This window comes from Nasonia vitripennis (assembly GCF_009193385.2).
Source record: "Nasonia vitripennis strain AsymCx chromosome 4 unlocalized genomic scaffold, Nvit_psr_1.1 chr4_random0005, whole genome shotgun sequence".
In the NCBI taxonomy this organism is placed as follows: Eukaryota; Metazoa; Arthropoda; class Insecta; order Hymenoptera; family Pteromalidae; genus Nasonia; species Nasonia vitripennis.
In genome coordinates, this window is record NW_022279640.1 from 800,386 (window position 1) to 820,442 (window position 20,057).

A 20,057-nucleotide genomic window follows, 5' to 3' on the forward strand; every position below is an offset into this window, starting at 1 on the left:
TTAACATGAAATTAAAATTCTGTTTCCAAATCAATTAAATTTTTTAATTTCTTAAAATAGATATTGTGTAATAGCGCTTAAATAATTAATTTAAGCTTGGTATTATTTATGTGATGTTTTCATTTTTAGCCAATTTAGTATGTGTTCTATAAGTGAACATAGAAGATAATTTTTACTAGCACGTTTTGTCACACTAGAGTGTAAAAAGCATAAGAGCTTCGCACAATTGCTAGGTTATCATAACATGGCACACTTAATAGATAATCAGCGATCAAATTATTGTAAAATTTTATAATTATTTGTTAAAAATTAAAAATTGTTAGTCGCCGAAAAATTCAGGACAAACGAGCGACTCATGCGAGAGAGAACTTATTTTATTTTTGAATCCCTTCAATTCAGTAATTTTTAGAACGTTTATTAAACGTGCATAAGACGATCTATTTATAACATTTTAAAAACGTTTGTAAAACGTTTTCCACACACAAATCCACAAACGTATTCAGGTTTTCAAAAAAACGTTTTTAAAACATATTAAAAAGGTTTAGGGCTATTAGAAAACCATGATTATAGAGAATTGATAGAAATCGATAAAATACATTATTGACATAAATAGTACCAAACTTAATTGCATTCTTTGCACTAAGATTTGTTGACAAATCTCTAAATCTAATCTAATCTCACAAAAAAGTAAAGTCGAAATAGATACATTTTAAAATAATTTTGTTTATTGCTTCTAATAGTAATGTTTTATACAGCATTTTATTGACATATATCGACTTATATCAATGTTTTTTGGATTAAATAAAGTCTAATATATTTTATAATTTAATATGTGTTTTTGTAAAGAAAAAAAATAATCAACTGCTAGATTGCATTTAATTGGGAATTTATAGTAAAAAATATACTATAACATTTTTTTTATGTTTGGGACGCGTGGTTGCATGGGTCGCGAAATCATTACTATCATTAATTTTTCTTTCATCTCTTTTTTGTAAATCAAATTTCAAGGTCAACTTTCAACAGAATTGGTTTGTATTTATCCATTTCCGTATTTAGCCATGGTCAGTTATATGTTGCTTAATCACGGACAACATCAAAAGGGAATGAAAAATTAAAAAGTATAGTAACAAATGCAAACGTAAAAAAAAACAATGAAATCAAAATTTACACATAGAATATATACTGAAATATTTCAATATTAAATAAATGTGTATATATATATATTGTAACACCCCGTGCAGGCTCCGCATAAAAATTATAAATTATATTTTAAACTAATTTTCGTGAAACAAAATTCTAGATTTTACGTGAGTATCTCGCGCTCCCCCACTCTTCATTCAAACGCTCCGGGTCACCCGAGGTCACAGCAGCATAACACCAGCAGTACGACGAGCCAGCGAGCGGCAGCAGCAGAAGCAGCGGTAGAGCGGGGAGAGTGCACAACACACTTGTATATCTGTATATATTGAGTGACGAGCGCAGCGGCGCGAGAGTAGGAGTTCGACGCAGCGGCGGCGCGGCGCGCGCATTATACTATAAGTGTGTAAATAATTTTTGTATATAGGTGTGAATGAGTGTGTGCAAGTATGAATGTGAGAGCTTTTCCGTCGGCTCGATTCTCGCTCTCTCCGTGGCCTATGAAAGGACCCGCACAACCCGTACTAGCTCACTAGCCGAAGCGCAACTTAAGCGCCAGTGCAACTAAAGCGCCTAGTCCTTGCTCTTGAGCAAATTAGCAGGTAAAAGTCTTAAAATATTTTCTAATATTTCTTGAACTTATAAAATTTCCGTATCTCAAATACTTATAAATTTGTCGAGTCAAAACTGATAATGCAACTAACGCGTATCAGTCTAGAATTTAGTATTATTTTGCATCGTTTATATACTTTATTTATATACATTATATTTTATATACATTATACAGATTTATGGTTGGATACAGAAAAATGTTTTAGCCAAACTTGTAGAGGTCAAAGAGGGTCAACTTTTGGTACAAACAACTTTGACCTTGAACTTGTTTTTGAAGGTCATTTCAAGGTCAAGATCATTTTTTTAAATAGGAAGACCTACTTTTGAATCCGGATTTGAAAAGTGCAGAAAATTTTACGTTCAATATGATATTTTGAACAAGGTCACGGAAGGTCATATGATGGTCAAATTTACGAAAATTGTTAAATAATGTGTGTTAGCTCGGATTAACGGTTGGAAACATCAAAATATTTTTAAAAAACGTTGTCAAGGGTGGAGAGTTTCACTTTCTGGTTGCAATAACCTTGACCTTGAATTTGGTTTTCAAGGTTATGTCAAGGTCAAAGTGATTTTTCATGCGAGAACCCCTGCTTTTGATCTCCGATTTGGTAAAAATAAGAGAATGCCCGTTGGAAATGCTAATCAAGGTCATGGTAAGGTCGTGTCGAAGCCAATTTACTGTGCACTTCAAAACTTAAAAATAAATATTTGAAGGTCAAAAGACATCAAAGACCTTGAACATCTGTCTAATTTTGAGGTAAAATTAGCCTAAAATATCAAAAAATTACATGAAATCCATATATTTTTTAAGACAAATCTTTCTCACTTGGTATTTTACATTTTTTAAAAGATAGAAAATCAGCCAAGTACCTATGACTTTCTCAAAGCTTTTTACTTCCTATTTTTAGCGTTACCCAGAAACAACGACGTGGACGTAATGGGATTATGTTTCCTTTGGGGTGCTTTATTACAGTGTGTTCCCCTTGCCTCTCACTGGGGTGCTTGTTTAACGTGAGTCCCCTTGCCTCTCACTGGGGTGCTTGTTTAACGTGAGTCCCCTTGTGCTCAAACTGACGACCGTCGATACAAAGTTGAATTCTTCTAAAAAAATGTGTTACCGTGGAAAGCAAGACATTTCTTGGAATTTCTGCACAAGCTGTTCGTATGCGTTCCATCATGTCTTCTCGTGTCGTTGGTTGCTGTTCGTAACAAGTGTTTTTCAAATATCCCCAAAGGTAAAAGTCAGGTGAAGTTAGGTCAGGCGAGTTAGGAGGCCATGCAACTGGACCTCCACGTCCAATCCATTGGTTTGGGTACCGTTCGTTAAGAAAGGTTCTTACAATCCGTGCAAAATGTGGTGGTGCACCATCCAATTGCATCCACATTCTTTGCCTGGTTTCTAAATCGACATCTTCAAGCAAGCCAGGTAAATGGTCTCTCAAAAATTCCAAAAAATTGTGTTGGTTGACATTACCGTTAAAAAAAATAAGGACCAATTACATATCCATTTACAATTCCACACCAAACGTTTAAACTCCAACGATGTTGATTATCAACAGTTCTGTGCCAAAGTGGATTCACATCTGACCAGTAATGACAGTTGTGTCTGTTTAGTTCCCCAGTGTTTTTAAAAGTTGCTTCGTCTGAAAACATAACAAATGTGAACAACTCTGGATGCTGTAATGCCCATTGACAAAACTGAAGACGTTGTGCAAAATGCCGAAGCGTTAGTTCTTGAAATAATGTGATGTGGTAAGCATGATACATTTGGGCTTTGAGGATCCTAAGAACTGTTGATTTTGGTATTCCATGTTGTCTTTCAATTTCTCGAGAACTAATGTGAGGATTAAGGTGAACGACTGTGAGAACTGTTAAAACACGATTGTCATTTTCTCCATACTCGTGGTGACGACGTTCATGATGTAATCGTCCTGGACGTATTTGGATAACGTTCAGCGTAGAGTAAAGTGCGGCTGCACGAACATAAACACCTCGGTATTCTCCTAAAATCATAATCATGTCCACAATTTCATTTGGGGGGTAATCATCCATTTTATATTTTTACAAAATTAACTACTGTATAAAGATAAATGAACCGTCACCGTTCGAGTACGGGTTGCACGTCGAGAGAAAATATTCGAATATTTTTTGAATAATCTTAGCGAGCCGTCTTCGTAGTTGGATCTTGCGAGTAAAAATCACCTATTTAAAAAATGATCTTGACCTTGAAATGACTCAAAAACAAGTTCAAGGTCAAAGTTGTTGGTACCAAAAGTTGACCCCCTTTGACCTCTACAACTTTTGTCTAAAACATTTTTCTGAATGCAACCATAAATCTGAGATATTTCCCATAATAGATTAAAATGGTCCACCCTGTATATAAGGTTTAAGGTTGAAAATGCAAATAAAGTACTTAACATACATATAGATATGCCTTAACATACATTTAGGCTTTAAAAGTATTTTTATTGAAAACTTCAGAAAATTTCACAAAAAAAAGTATCTGGATAGTTTTAATTAAAAATGCATCCCTTGTAAGCTACAAATTATTGAAAATAGGCAAAAAATGCAAAAGTTGCTGGAACCTCAAAATTTTTTTGGAACCTAGAAATTTTTTTGGAAGTCAAGTACAACATATAAAACATAAATATACAGTTTAGGCAAAAATTAAAATTTTGATATTTTCCTTTTCACAGAGAACCACCCACGTATATCTAAAAAAAATTAACTTTAAAAAAGTAAAAGGTTAGGCGAGTTTGATGTATTCCGCAAAATTATTATCGATGTCATTGACATAGTGTTTCATACATATTTATTACAACAATTCTTCTTTTTGTCAAAATTAATTGTGACTTGTAGCAACTAAATTACAGATAAAAAAGAACTGAGATCAATCAAACAAAGTCAAAGTTAATGTTTTTGATTGATTCGTTTAGTTGATTTTAGTTCTTTTCCTTTTTAATATAGATTAAGCAAAAATTTGTTTTGTTCATCAAAGGGTTCACTAAACTTAAAGTTTAAGTTGTATAATGTTCTATTAGGAATAACTCTCAAGGTTTCATACCCGTTTAATGCGTTTGATTGAAGTTCGGAAAAAATTATCTTGATCGAGTAATCGATAATGAACTCTCGAGAGCCTTATCATCTTGCGTTGTTACGTCTTAAGACGTACTGCAATATTGCAATAAATCAGCAAACATGAAATTGCTGAGTGCATACGTTAAGTAGATCAGCGATGTTACGAATACGCCCGAAAGTGAGGTGCGATCAGTCGATATTAATCACTTAAACTGGACTCTGCTACGACGCTCCGGGCTGTCGACAAAGCTACCAGTAATTAAGTCGCGAAATCGATCTAACAGTATAAAGAATAAATTCTTAATTAAAACTACAATCGTGAGTTATGTCTTATAAATATACATGCACACGTCTAGTCGATTGTTCCTGACAACACTAGCAACAGAGCCGATAGCAGAATCAACGCAAAGTAAGTACTATAACATATTAATAGATCGGGTAGTGACTTACCAGTGCTTCCAGTACGAATCGAACGCTAGACGTTTGTTATAAAATAAGGAAAACTTGCAAACAGATAAAATATATCAGAACATTCATAAATGCAATGAAAACAACTACAAAAGCAATCTAAAAATAAGACAGAAATTCTAAAAGTGACAGCTTTTTAAAACCGTATAAATCAAGTTTTGCTTAGTGCGAGTGTAACCCTTTCCTTAAGTTTGCTTAGTAGCAACTTTCCCCTAGATATGCTAAAATAGCGGTCAGTCTTCTTGATCCTAAAGCTCGCTGAACAGCGACTTATCCTGCGATCTGCTTAAATAGCGATTACTCAATTCCTAAAAAGCACATAAAAGCACGAAAACCCTCTAGCCTTAAAAATACGGTTTATGAACGGATTTATAAACTTACATCTAAATAAACAAAAATAAAGAAAATATAAAGAGTGCAAAAGCAATCAGCAGAATAGAAGTATAATATCGCGAGTTTACAGAAAATTTAGGTGAGTGACCTGCTTGCGCTCATCGGCAATCGCGCTCACCTTACGCTGCAGTATCAGCGAGGTGATAGAACACAGCGCTTTGGATCTACATCGCTTGTGTAAGTTTGAAAACCAGATCAATTGAAAATATTTGAAACATACACAAAACAATTAATTTCATGCATTTTCTAATCCGCCTTATGAGAAGTGAATTCATTTATCGATATAAACGCACGTTTTTTATTCAATGAAGGATAATACTAGTGTAGTAAATACGGTTAAAAAAAAAATCACAAAAGAGGTGGTAAAAGGATATTTTCACGGAAACTATTGAACAAAATTCTATTTGACTTTAATTTTAACCTAGACAGCTTATTAGAAAACACCATGGTCGTTGAGGCACAAAATGATCGACAACAACAACCGCCATCGCAGTTGCGTTTATCGCTAAAATATGTAGCTAATCTAATATCAGAATTTGACGGGAAATCTATGTCAGTAATGAATATGTAGAAAAATCAAAGCATGCAAAAAACACGTTATCAGAGACTGATCGAGCAAATTAATTTCAATACTAAAAATGGAACTAAAAGGCGATGTGTACAGGGCTGTGTTAAATGCAGAAGTTAATAATATTCGAGATTTAATCAAAGCTGTGCGGCAGATTTATCCATCAACTGATAAAATGGCAACACTTTATGGAAAAATAGCGGAAAGTTTGCAAAATCCAGACGAAACGGTACTTAGTTTTGCTAACAGATTACAAGAATTAGTATTGCAAGTAAAGGACAGTAAGAAAGTAGAAGCATATACAGCAGAAGAAAAACAAAGATTCAAAACTAAAATAGATGCGGAAACTCTATTATCCGTTGTAGAAGTATTATGTATACTCATACAATAAAAGATTGCCAAGATGTAACATGCAAAAGATGTAACCAACGGGCACATGTATTGAAACTACTGTCCAATTTTAATGGATAGAAAATTTCTAACGTGTGCAATTTGTAATAAAAATGACGATGAAGCTAAACAATGTGAAGAAGCTAAAATATTAAAGCACAACATAGAACAAAAACATGTCAACAGGATATCCAATGCCAGATTTGCAACGAAAAAGGTCATTCAGGAAAATACTGTCCCAAATTGATGGCTCAGCAACAAGCCACGAATAATTCCAACACCTCACATAAAAATTGAAATCACAACAACTATAATAGTAACTATAGAAAGAACAAAAATTATAATAATCAGAACAGAAATTCAAATAATCCTAATTAGAAACAGATAATTTACGAGTATTGTAAAATGAGAGGACATCTAATACAAGAGTGCAAAAAATTAAAGAACTTAGAAAATATGGCTTAGAGGCGGGAAAATTGCAGTTTTTGTAAAGAAGGCTATTAGGATGAGTGAATTCCAGAGTGCATAATCCGGAGGTCGTGGTGAAGCGCTTAAAAAGTCACACTCATACCAACAACACTCAACACCACACTCACACCGAACTCCTAGGTGGTCGCTAAAACCAAAACGGTGACGGTGGTCACCGAGGAAAAAAAAGGAGGAGACGGCCATTCAGGTGCTGCTGGAAAGGACTATGGTCGAGGTACTGAAGGCCCTTGACTTCAGATCTTTCTGTGGAGGCGGCAAGGCACATGTCCTCCCGTTTAAGGAAAAAACAATAGAAAAGCTGGGACAGACAGAAGTTAAGGTTATGGAGGTCGATCCCGGTCTTAATAAGGTAAACATAGAGGTTGATGCGGGTAGCGGTGCTCTCGAACAAAATGTTTGATCGGGGGCAACGCAACAGCGTGAACAATATGAATAGAGCCAGATCTGTACCGGACACCACCATAGAGTTTACGCAGATTAAACTGCACCACTGCAAGAGCACCTCGGCCGTTCTGGCTAGACGTATGGCGGGGATGCGTACAGGTATCTGCCTAATCCAAGAACCTTGGATTCACAACGGAAAATCGCAGGCTTAAACGGAATAGGTACACTGATCAGCGGCAGTCCTGTCTTTACTAGAATGTGCCTTATAGTTAAAGGGCTTTAGGTATAGACGATGCCAAAGTACTGCTTAAGGGATCTATGTATGGCTAGGGTTGGCTACAAGGATACCGAAGGAAGCGAAAAGTCACTATGATTGCCGTAGCATACTTCCCTTACGGAAAAGCGTGCCCACCATAGGAAATCGTTGCATTAATTAGAGAATGCGAAGCCGAAAGCACCAAGCTTATAATGGGTTGTAATGCAAACGCACATCACACATGTTGGGGCAGCACATACTGTAATTTTAGAGAAGAAAGTCTATTGGAGTTCTTAGCAGCAACAAACATGGACTTTCTCAATACGGGCAGCAGACCCACGTTCCATCGTAAGGGAGGAGGTTATAGACATCACCCTGGCCTCCAGGAACGTGTGGTCCGAGGTTATGGACTGAAGAGTGTTGGAAGAAGTCTTCTTGTCGGATCACCAACACATCGTGTTCAGACTCGGCGGACAAGGTACGCTCGACCAGCTCATAAGGAACCCTAGGAAAACAAACTAGGTAGGCTACAGAGAAGAACTCTAGGCCAAGATCAGTTGCTTCCCTGTCACATACGGGACGGCGTATGACATCGATCACTGCAGTAGGATCCTAAGAGACATAATAATAAGTTCTTACGAGAACAATTGTGAACTTAGGTTGAAGAGGTCATCGAAGGGCGCTCCTTGGTGGAATAAGTCACTAGAAAACGCAGAAAAAAAGTAAGGCGGCTATACAACCGGTCCAAGCACACGAAGAGTGACAAGGACAAACAAGTGTATAGAGCAGGGCAAAAGGAATATAAAAAGGAGATCGAAAAAGCCGGGGTGGAGGGTTGCAAGCGATACTGCAAAAGCCGAAACACGTTATCAGACACGGCCAGGCTGTGCGGTGTCCTGCAAACCCCGAAGAAGCCTCTGACAGACTTGATTAGACTAGCAACAGGAGACTGGGCAAAGAATGGACAAGAGGCTTTAAAGGGCCTAATAGAAATCCACTTTCCAGATTTCAGGAAAGGGCGAGGTCAGAGGCTGTTCAGCTGATGGCTTGTGGAGAGGACTGGAGACTGACGAGACGGGTAACAGACAAGGCAAGGATAAGGTGGGCTATAGGGACGTTCGAGCTCTACAAGGCGGCAGGTCCGGACGGCGTTTTTCCGGCTCTGCTGCAGCAGGGCATAGACGTATTGGTCCCAGCCTTGGAGAAATTGTACCAAGCCTGTCTAGCACTGGGTTATGTGCCAGAAGAATGGGGGCAGGCAAGGGTGGCTTTCCTGCCGAAACCAAGTAAGACTCATCATGCGGTCGCAAACCGGACAAAGTGAGATGGCTGTATGATGCAATATAAGACTTACTCATAAGGCACTGGTATAGGGCCACAAATGTGAGTTGAAAACTCACACAGGGGCACTAGACAAGGTGTAAAGATTAGTTATAGGAGGAATCACGGGATATATGCGAACCACACCTACGGTCGCTATGGAAAGACTACTGTTGGAACTCCCTCCACTAGGCAAGGTAATAAGGGCAAATGCGTGCAAGACGTTCTGCAGAATAGCGGAATCAACGAACTGTTCAAATTTCAAGGATGCGGCACTTCTAGAACAAGTAATGCTGCTAATGGAAGAAAGAGGTTGTGACAGAATGGCGGAAAGAATTTATTTCTCTAAGCCATTCTTGATCATAATCCTAGAAAGGAAAGAATGAAAGACGGGTTCACTTGAACTCCTCGAAAATAGTGTAGTATGATTTACAGATAGCTCAAAAAATGAGAACGGTGTAGGAGCAGGTGTCTGGGAAAAGGGAGACACACAAGAAATTATTTGCTCGCTCAACCACTATGCTACGGTGTTCCAAGCAGAAATCAGGGCCATTACAGAAGCTGCTAAATGGCTGTTGGAGAGAGGCACAGGACAAAGAATTGTAAGCTTTTGCTCGGATAGCAGGGCAGCTCTCATGGCGCTAGACAGTATCAGTATCTCCTCAAAAGAGGTACTAAGGTGCAGACAGGCGCTATAATCAGGGGCAAAACACAACTCGGTGAGACTGGTGTGGGTACCGGGACACTCCGGTGTGGTGCGTAACGAAAAGACGGACAAGTTAGCGGGTACGGGTGCGGATGGCATTCGTGCAAGAAGGTGCGCAGTCGCTGTCCCAACTTGCGAAGTTAATAGAGCAATTAAAGACTGGCTTAGCTCTCAACTGAGCGACAAATAGACTATTAGGGGCTGCGAACTATTAGGGGCCTAAGCAGGGATAGGTTGAGGCTGGCCGTTGGCTGGCTGATGGGGCATTGGATGATAGGATACCGACTGTGAAACCTGAGATTAAGGGACTCCGGGAACTGCAGGTGGTACAAGTATGAAGCGGAGACCACCTCTTACCTGCTGTGTGAATGCCCAGCTTTTGCAGGAACAAGACTGAGGGTGTGGGGGTTTCCTATGTTGGGGGTAGAGGAGCTAAGGTTAAATAGCTTAGCATTAATTTGCCGAGTAGCCGAAGCTATAATCAAGATTTTATAAAGTAATTACTAATGGTAAAGGAGGCACAGCACAATTAGCTTCGCCTGAGTGCTCGACCGGCACGTCCCCGTGCAGGGGTCGCCGTAGTTCACCTCCACCCAATAAGTCTAAGACTAAGACTATATCATTAGATATTGAATATATTCCTGAAGAAGCTTAATTTGTGGACCAACTTTGCATAGATAAGAGTTAAATTTTAGATGTAGTGGCAATCGATGCATTAGAGAAAACTCAACAAGTTATTTAATTTATTAAGAACTATATGTTTGCAAAAGAATTATACAACATTTGTTACAAAATTGAAGAAATTTTAAAAGATATTTTCAACGAGACGAATATTAAAGCTATTATTTGTTTAAATAATATAGTTTATATAGAAATCGATAAAATATTCGAAATGTTACACGCGACTAAAATAGGGGGACACTCTGGTATTAATAGAACGTATAATAGAATTAAAGATAAAAATTATTTGGAAAATTTTTAAGTAGATTTTTAAAAACGGATACAAAAATGTGAGGAGTGTCAAAGAAATAAGCCGAAAAGAATAGAAACCAAACAACCTATGATAATACCGATTCGCCTTTAAAAACATTCAATAAAATTGCTATGGACATGGTCGGACCGGTAAATGTTTCTAAAAATAACAATTAATATTTTATCTATACAAGATCAATTAACAAAATTTATAGTAATTATATATTTGCCTGATCAAACGGCAGAATCAGTAGCAAATGCTTTAATAAACAAATTTATATGTAGTTTTGGATCACCTAAACTTGTACTCATGGATAGAGAAGCCACATGGCCACCTAAACTTGTACTTTTGTATAGAACGCCACAAATAAATTATTAAAATAAGTAGCCTAAAGATTTAAATTTAAAAAGGTAGAAACCACGGCATTTTCACCTCAGTCAAATGGCTCGTTAGAAAGAGCACATCATCCGCTGTGCGAATTTCTAAAGAACTTTTCTTCAAAGAAAGTGAAGTGTGACGAATTATTGGAATTCGCTTAATTTAATTATAATACTAGCGTCCATACCAGCCATAAATTTACACCGCATAAACTAGTTTTTGGTTATCCTGCTAGACTTCCATCTAGTGAACCATTAAGGAAACATAATTGCCTACTTTTAATGGTTATTTGGAAAATTTAGTAACGAAATCAAAAGAAATTACAATGATTGCTCGAGAAAATTTGATTAATTCAAAAATGAAATCGAACGAATACTATGATCGTTACGTAAATCTAATAGAACTAAAAATTGGAGATAAAGTATGGTTGATAGAAGAACCAAAACCAGGTAAATTCGCAAAAACTCATAAACTAGGGCCATATGAAATAATATAAGTAAATAAAAATAGTAACGTAACTATTGTAACGGGTGGGAATAGCGCCCGTAAGAGCTATAGTCGGCGCGAGTGCAGGGTAGTGCGTTGTTGGCTCAGTGGTTAGAGCACGCGCCTTGAGATCTCGGGAGTCAAATCCTCCTCGTCGCTTTACTTTTGTGCGACTTAGTTTCCGGAAACTCTATCACATGCTTCACAAGCTTCACTCACCTTTCGTTTGTCAACGAGATTCTCTAAATTAACCGTGGAGAAAGAGTGAGGGTTGCACTCTTAGTGAAATGTCGGCTATCGCGTCCGACGCATTAGAAAACACCGTTACAAAATGGCGCCCTAATGTTCGGGGTTTGATCGAACTGGGTAGTGGTCAGTTTTCTATTATCGAACATAGTTTTTGCAAAAATTGGCACCGCAAACGGTTAGCGTTCAGGCAACGGCGTTAAAATCAGTGTAGGCATCAGCCGATGAGTAGAATGTTTTTCGAAGAAAAAGTTCAAATCGGAGCAGCCGTTGCAGAACGTAAACACCGCGCGCGGATAGCAACAGCGCGGCGAGAGAGCGCAAATGGACACATGGTGCGGCGATATAAGCAGCGCGTATTATGTCGTACGACGGCTGGGAGTATCGACCGCTCCAGCCAAATATTGTTGTCTAGGGAGTGTAAGAGACCCAAGTACTACACTCTCAGCAGAATTGTTTTTTCGATTTTCGGAGCTTTGTGTCAGGCACTGCTTTTGTATTTTCTTCTTTTTTGCAGAACGGCGGAACAGCTGTGTAGATAGTGTACTGTCGAGAGGTACTGCTGTAGAGTCAGCCTCAAGTAGAATTTAAAAAGAAAAACGTTTAAATTTAAAGGGTTAGCCAACAGCGTCTTGAGCTGTTGAAAAGATCGGCATTGTTGTTGTTATTTGGATACAAACTCGTCGCGTAGTGCGACGAGACTTAACGGTTTTTGAACTCATAGGAGGTAAACTCACATCAGATACGGAGTTGTGTGTGCAATAAATAAGTATTTTTTAAATTATCTTAGGTTCAATTATTGTACCAGTGGTAGATGTGGTAGTGTCACCGGTCAGACTGCGACAATCGTCGCTTGTTTTGACTTCAAAGATTTGGTTCGATTTTATTTTTCAAGTTTGTTGGAACCATGACCGTTGCTCGCTGCCACCGAGTTTCGGTCCGGTCCACGCCGGTTATCGCGTCTCTCTCGCGTTCGTATCATACGCCATCGCTTCGGGCGATGCGTCTTTTGTACTCATGATTCTATTTTTGCTTACAATATAGTTTATCATTCTGTTGTTTACATTCCATATTCTTATTCACCCTGACCCCAGTTGCCCAGTTCGAGGCTCACGGAAAACCCTGTAGCCGGTGAAAGTCCGAACACGAAAACGAGGTAAGCTTCACTCACCTCGCGTTTGTCAACGAGATTCTCTAAATTGACCGCGTAGAAAGAGTGATGGTTGCACTCTCGATGGCGTGTCGGCTATCGCGTCCGACGTATCAGAAAATCCCGTTACACTATAAATTATAACGGAAAACCAAAAACTGTTCATGTAAATAAGTTAAGCCGTTGCCATACAATATTTTTCTTTCTAGGAAACTTGAACAAAATGATTCCTGAAATTATTTTAATTTTTGCAATTCTTAAAACAAGTCAAGCTATATTAGGATTCGATTGCGGGGCATTCAATCATCACCACGTACTCTCTACTTGATTTGGGTGAGTGCGATTTCCATCAAGAAGATGTGAACGCGACAAACGCCACCATACAACTACTACAATTGGCAGAATTTAGAAAAGTAAAGAATATTGATTTGTCTCTATCGGTCTTCCCGAGGCAGGTGTAATCGGTTTAATCTGCCTCGGGAAGACCGATAGAGACAAACCAATATTCTTGATCACCACCGAGGGACAACATCAGATAGAGAATAACCATTTATATGCCCTTCTTTCCTTAGTATTCAACTAGCCCAGTTTCTTCCTATAAGGAGTAATATGCTCACACATGCCTTCTGCAATCTCTGCAGTCGTGTCTGGAGCTCCCCTGACACATCAAGGTACACTACAGAGCAGTAATCTAGGTGAGAAAGAGCAAGAGCGGCTGCCAGCTGCTTACGCAACGCCTCGGTGGTACAGGATCTAAAAGACCTTAGCCCATAAAGGGCTCTGTTAACCTTTCGGCTAACTGCATCAACTTGCGCTTTTCACGTTAATTTAGAGTCCATGACCACACCAAGGTTAGTTACTGTGTCGACAAATGGGACAAAGATGCCATCCTGCACCTCAACACCAGGCAAGTTTAACCCCTGCAGTTGATTAATGTTATATTCCGATCCAAAAATTATTGCTTCAGTCTTGCCAGTATTAGGATGCAAACCATTATCAGAGGCCCACCCCGACACAGCTCTTGCCACAGCTAACAGACGATCCATCATACCATAACGAAGATTGTCTCTCGTACATTGAGTGTAGGTTTGCAGGTCGTCCGCGTATAGCAAATGCGCAACACTATTCGTCAACAGTTCCCCCGGTCTCTCTGATCTCTCAAAGTCTGTCAGTACGTCTTTGAGATCAATAACGTAAAGGCTAAAAAGGAGAGGTCCCAGAATAGAGCCCTGTGGGACGCCAAGGTTGGTAGTTAGCCAAGCTGATTCTCCGTTAGTTTTAGTAACCACTCGTTGGTTACGTCCTGTAATAAATGACTTGACTTATAGGACTACTGCTCTAGAGAATCCCATCCCGATCAGCTTAAGGAGTAGCTTTGAAAAGGATATCGTGTCAAAGGCCTTGCTAAAGTCAAAAAGCAGTAAGACGGTCAGTAACTGTTTGTCACTGTCAATCCCTGTCCGTATGTCTTCCGTCAGCTTTAGTAGTGCTGTCTGCGTTGAGTTGTTGCTTCGAAAACCGAATTAGAACGGGTCAAGAATTTTCTGTGACTCTAGGCGTTCTGAGATCTGGTCATGTACTATCTTATCTAGGACCTTATAAAGGAAGCTCAGTAGTGTTATTGTCGGAAGTCCGTTACAGCTGATGGAATTACTTGAGAGGCACTAAACGAGCCCCCTTCCAGGCACCAAGAAAGACTCCACTAGATAATGAAGCATTGAACAAAGCTACAAGATGGTGGCCGAGAACCGGTAGAGACTTCGCGATGACACTCTGGGGTATCAGAGAAAGTAACTTCACGAAAAGTAAAGCTACCCTCGCTGGCTCCCGACATGATGTCAATCAGATTTGTCTCACGCTAGAGATCGGATATGGACACACCAGCGAAGTGAGCGTTTAATTCACTCCATATATTTTTATCATTTTCAAGTGCATCAAAAATTCTGTTTTGTATAAAAGTCTCTCGCGCTCGAGCAGTACGTTCTTCAGCCACGGAGGAAGACCTTTTTTCTTCGATTCATTATTCCCAAAAAAAAAAAAAAAAAAAATTAGCGCGATTCCTTCACTTGGCTTCGAGTTATTTTTAATGATTTGTAGCTCATAAGGGATGCATTTTCAACTAAAACAACCCGAATACTTTTTTTTTGCGAAATTTTCTGAAATTTGTATTAAGAATACTTTTAAAGCCCTATATATGTGTAAAGGGTACCTTATTTGCGTTTTAAACCTTAAAAAGTGAAAATCTGAATGTTTGATCCGGACTCCGAGGACCTCAATACAGTAAAAAAGTACCTTCTCATAGTAAACAAGTAGTTGCAAAGTTTCAGAATGGGTCTAACCTACTACTAAAAGTTATGCAGTAAACAAACATGATAATGGCTGATAAGTGGTTTTATATGCAAATTTGACACTTATAACCTAGTACATTTCATGTCTATCGATACCAACATAGTTACGCAGCTACCTAACTTTCAGTACAAGTAGAAAAGCAATACACAACAAGTAGTTTACAACTACCGAAGCTGGGCTTGGCTCGTAGCAACATATCATGATATAATTTTAATTAAAAAGTGATGAAAATAAATAGTCAACTTTTATATCTATGCCTATAAATTGGATTGTTTTATCCAATCACTATGAAAATAGTCATAAATATGGCTGCTGGAACTAGAAAAGTATCTACATAATTCTCAATACGGCAGGAGACATACGTTTGTTGCAAAAAATAAGAACATCAATTGGTAAATTATGGATACGCAATAATCTATTGATATTTAAACTTTCGAGTCATCATACATTTGTAAACTTTAAATACTATCTTGCAGCATAAAAAATTATTATTTTATACTTAAAAAACAATTGGAGACAAAAATATTGAAGTTTGTACTGATTATGTTATATACTGATATTTTTTTTCATAGTCCTTGTTTCAAGTTTGTACCGCTTCGTCTCCAGATGTAGTATGTGTTACGGTGCAGTTCTGTCTAGCTTCATTACCCATTTCATATACTTTCTCTGAATCTTCTCCAGTCCTTCCTCACCTTTCCACCCCCAAACCTTAGCTACATATTGTACTTTTTACCATCGTATCGAATAGCATCATCCTTAGTTTCTAGTTATACTTGAACAGTTCTTCTCCTAGCCCCACATCGAGCTCATTACTGTGCTTGTATATTCTTTTACCTTTTTAATTTGTGCCTCTTATTTCCCATTTTCTGTGATCATGTACCCTAGGTATTCAAAAATTTTTACTACCTCTGTCTCCTTATCTTCTCAGAAAAATCTATCCTCCTTCTTTCTCCTTCTCCCGTTTTTAAATACCATTATCGCATGTCTTCCCCTTTCCAAATACTATCCAGAATCATTGTCAGTTCTCCTATTACCTGTTTCTTAGCGCCTTTCCCTTCTCTATTTTTCTTATTGCTTTCCTCACCTTGTTTTCAGTAATTTGCTCTTCTTCTCTTGTAAACTCTCCGTCCTTCTCTGTCCTTGGTTCGCTTGCTCCCTCCTCTCTCTCTCTCTCTCTCTCTCTCTCTCTCTCTCTCTCTCTCTCTCTCTCTCTCTCTCTCTCTCTCTCTCTCTCTCTTCTTTCACCCCTAATTGTTCTTTGAAATGTTTTATCCATTCTTCATTTTTTATCGCACTGCTACATCTTATTCTCCTCTTTCTTTTTCTACATTTTAATACTTTCCAAAATTTCGTTCCGGTTCTGTCTTTGCCCGCTCCTATTAATCTATTTTCTATATCAGCCATCTTTTTCTTGTCTACCAATATTCCCTATTCTCTTTTTGCTTTGACATACTCTTTCCTCTCCATGCCTTTTTTTATTGCTTTACCCAGCTTCCTTACCTTTGCTTTTTTATTTCTGCATTCATCGTCCCGACACGAGTTTCTCTTCTCTTTCTTACCGTTTCTCTTTTTCTTTCTGATTGCTTTTTCCAATTTTCGATTCAGCTCTGTCCATTCCATTGCTTCTTTTCCATTGTTCAGTTCTTTCCGGAATTGCTCTATTGTTTTTCCGTCCACATTGCTCTGTCCTTTTTTCCTCCTCTTTCTCGTCACTCCAGTTCGTTGTGCCCGTCTCTATCTCCACTGCGTTATGATCCGATTCTGACCTGTAATAAATATTGATTTTACTTACCCTTCTTCACCCTTCCTCATTGGCTATTACGTAGTCTATTACTGAACAGCCTGCCCCTCCTATGTATGCGTATTCTCCTTCTTCGTCTCCTTCATATCTCCGCACCATATCACCTTATCTTCTCTGATCTTCTCTACCATCTCTTTCATTCCTTTATAGTTGTACTATTTTTCCTCTCTTATGTATACTGATACTATTCACCATGTATCCCTTCATCTCCTTATCCTTGCACCTATAATTTGTTCGTATTTTCCTTTATCCATTCTATTGTCTCTGTTATATCTTCTATTTCTACTGCCATTCTACTGCCTGTATCCATTCAAATCCTCCTAGTTTATTTTCCTAGTATTTTCTATCTTAGTCTTCTAGCCATGTTTCTTATAGACAGATACCATCAAACCTTCTCATGCCCTTTCATCTAATCCTTTTATTCCTGCTACGTTCCAACTAATTATCCTTATGCCCTTCTGTGCTCCTTTTCTCTTCCTCTCTCGTTCTCTTTATTCTCCAAAAAAGCTTCTGTTCCCTTTCTCTCCATATGTATTCTATCCCTTCTATCCATAACTTGTTGTGACTTATCTTAACTCCTTTACCTTCCTTCCTTTTTTTTTGTTGCGTATTCCCTTAGTTTCTATTTGTTTTTTTCTTTTTTTCAATGTGAGGTCATGGTCTATTAATATGTCTGATCCTTGCAACTTTGCTTTTTCTCTCATAATTGACCCTTTTTCCTTCCAGTTTCTGCATTCCATGCCTATCCTGCGAATTCTCTCTTTATATATCCAAGTCCTCCTTAATGCTATCTCTATCCCTAGTCTGCTTTTTATCTAATCTTCCACCGCTTTCTTGTCATAGTGCACATTCTGCCAGCCCGTTATCATATTATGTTTTTTTTTCCTGTCTCTTCCCCCTCCTTAATTCTCCATTCTAATTCTCCTATCTGTTTTTATCCTTCCCCGCCTCAGACCCCGTTTCAATCTCCTCAATGTCCCCTATCTGTGTCTCTCTAATTTTGTTTATCTTCCTTTTCTCGAGTTTTTCTATCTTCTCTAGTATATCTTTTAACTTCTCTTTTCTTTTCTTCCCATCCATCTTCCCATCCAGAACTCTTTTATCCGCCTCCCTATTTTCTTCCTCCTTCTGCCACGCATCCTTCGATTTCATTCTGTTTCTTTTTCTTTCTTCACCTTCTTCTTTTATTTTGCCTACCATCATTTTCAGCCCTTTCTCCATTTTTTTGTTTATTTTTTCTTCTAAACTCTCTCTCTCTCTCTCTCTCTCTCTCTACCTTTTTCTTGTCCATTTTGGTTCATTGTTTGCTTCATGGTCCTTTCTGTCTCTTCTCTCGTTTTCTCTTTGTTGTGTCGTCACATTTTCACAGTTACTTCTCTAGCAAACGCGTCCCTTTCCTCCGTTTTCTCTTCTGTTTCCTCTGCTCTTTCCTTTTTTTCCACTTCCTCTTCTGGGATTCTATCCTTTCTTTTCATACTTGTCTCTTCTTTTGACTTTTTCTCGCCTCTCAGTGTTACTACGCTTTCTGAAGTTCCCGCCTAGAAGTAGATGGAAGTTCTGCTCAAAGATGATGAGCACGTCACCCGGGACTCTTGTAGACGATGTTCACATGTTCCGCGAATCAAAAAAATATAGTCTAAATTATGCGCGCCGTGGCTTCCGATGTGTAGATATTACTTATGCTCGAAGATGACTAACACGTCACCCGGGACCAGTGAGTCTATCTCATCCCGTTTTCCTGCGCGTGCGAAGTCGCCCGCTTTTTAGTTCCTTGCTTCCGCTTCGTCCGAACGAGATGAAGAGCTTGGACAGCCGCATATTGCAGAGTATCGGGGTCCAAATCCTGTTCAGGAATTTTCTTTCTTTTTTTTTTTTATTTAATTGTAAGATTACGATTTATTACATGTATTTTAAATCATAACTTATTAAAATGAGTTAATTTTACTGTTTTTTTTTCAACAAATCGTGAAAAAAATAGAGCAAAAACAAGGATAACATCTGAAACTAAATTTTTGTAACGCATTAACACCACACACCACTATTTTTAATGAATAAATATTCATTCAATTATAGGGCAAATTAGAGAAAGGCGAGCGATAGGGAGCATTGTATAATTAGAACGTAAATGATCAAACCTACCTACACCACTCACCGCACTTAGTAATGAGAAAATATTTGTTGAAAAAAAAAAAATACTCCGGTACATCGAAAGAAGGCAAGCAATAGCGAGCCACAAATAAAAAAAAATGCAAACGATTTTTTGCTCGCAGCTATGCAGCTATAGCTGAATATTCTTATATGGCTCGCTTTTTTTCGAATTGCTGCCAAATTGTTTGACAATATTCTCTGATTTAATCCCGAGGCGCGTGGGGTAGGTCGGTTTGAGTATTTTTGTTTTGGTTTACATCTCGGGTGCTTTTGCTTACCTGCCGCTCATTTGCCGCAGCATTTTTTAATGAAAATTCTTTCGTAAAAATCGAGGCACGTGGGTACGTTAGTTTTAGCATTTTTGTTTTTTGATTAGTTCGCGATCGATCACCTTCCTCCGATGTGATAAAGTTTTTTTTAATAAATATTTTTTACTTAAAATTTCGGCGTGTGGGGTAGGGTGGTTTAAGAATTTTCGTTATTGATTTGTTGCTTGCTTTCGCTCGCCTTTCTCTGAGGTGCCGAGGTATTTTATCATTTATGTCGCTACGCGTAGAGCAGGCAAGTTTAGACATTTTGATTTTAAATTTGTTGCTCGCCGTGGATGGCCTACCTACGATGTGCCAAATTTTTTTAAATCTTCTATTATATTGAAATGTGTTTAATAGTCTCCGGCTATAACTTCATTCCTAGAACTACCCGCCTTAGGGGGTTGCGGTAAACCG

The 20,057-nt window shown here is 38.3% G+C and overlaps 2 protein-coding genes across 7 annotated transcripts in view; one reads left to right on the forward strand and one right to left on the reverse strand.

Annotated features, from left to right (window-relative positions):
• LOC100679775 (multiple coagulation factor deficiency protein 2 homolog) overlaps positions 1-20,057 on the forward strand; it is a 230,935-nt gene that overhangs the window by 151,323 nt on the left and 59,555 nt on the right. The window lies entirely within an intron of this gene.
• Positions 1-20,057, reverse strand: part of LOC107981668 (ras-related protein Rab-32) — a 229,075-nt gene that overhangs the window by 369 nt on the left and 208,649 nt on the right. The gene's annotated exons all lie outside the window — the stretch shown is intronic.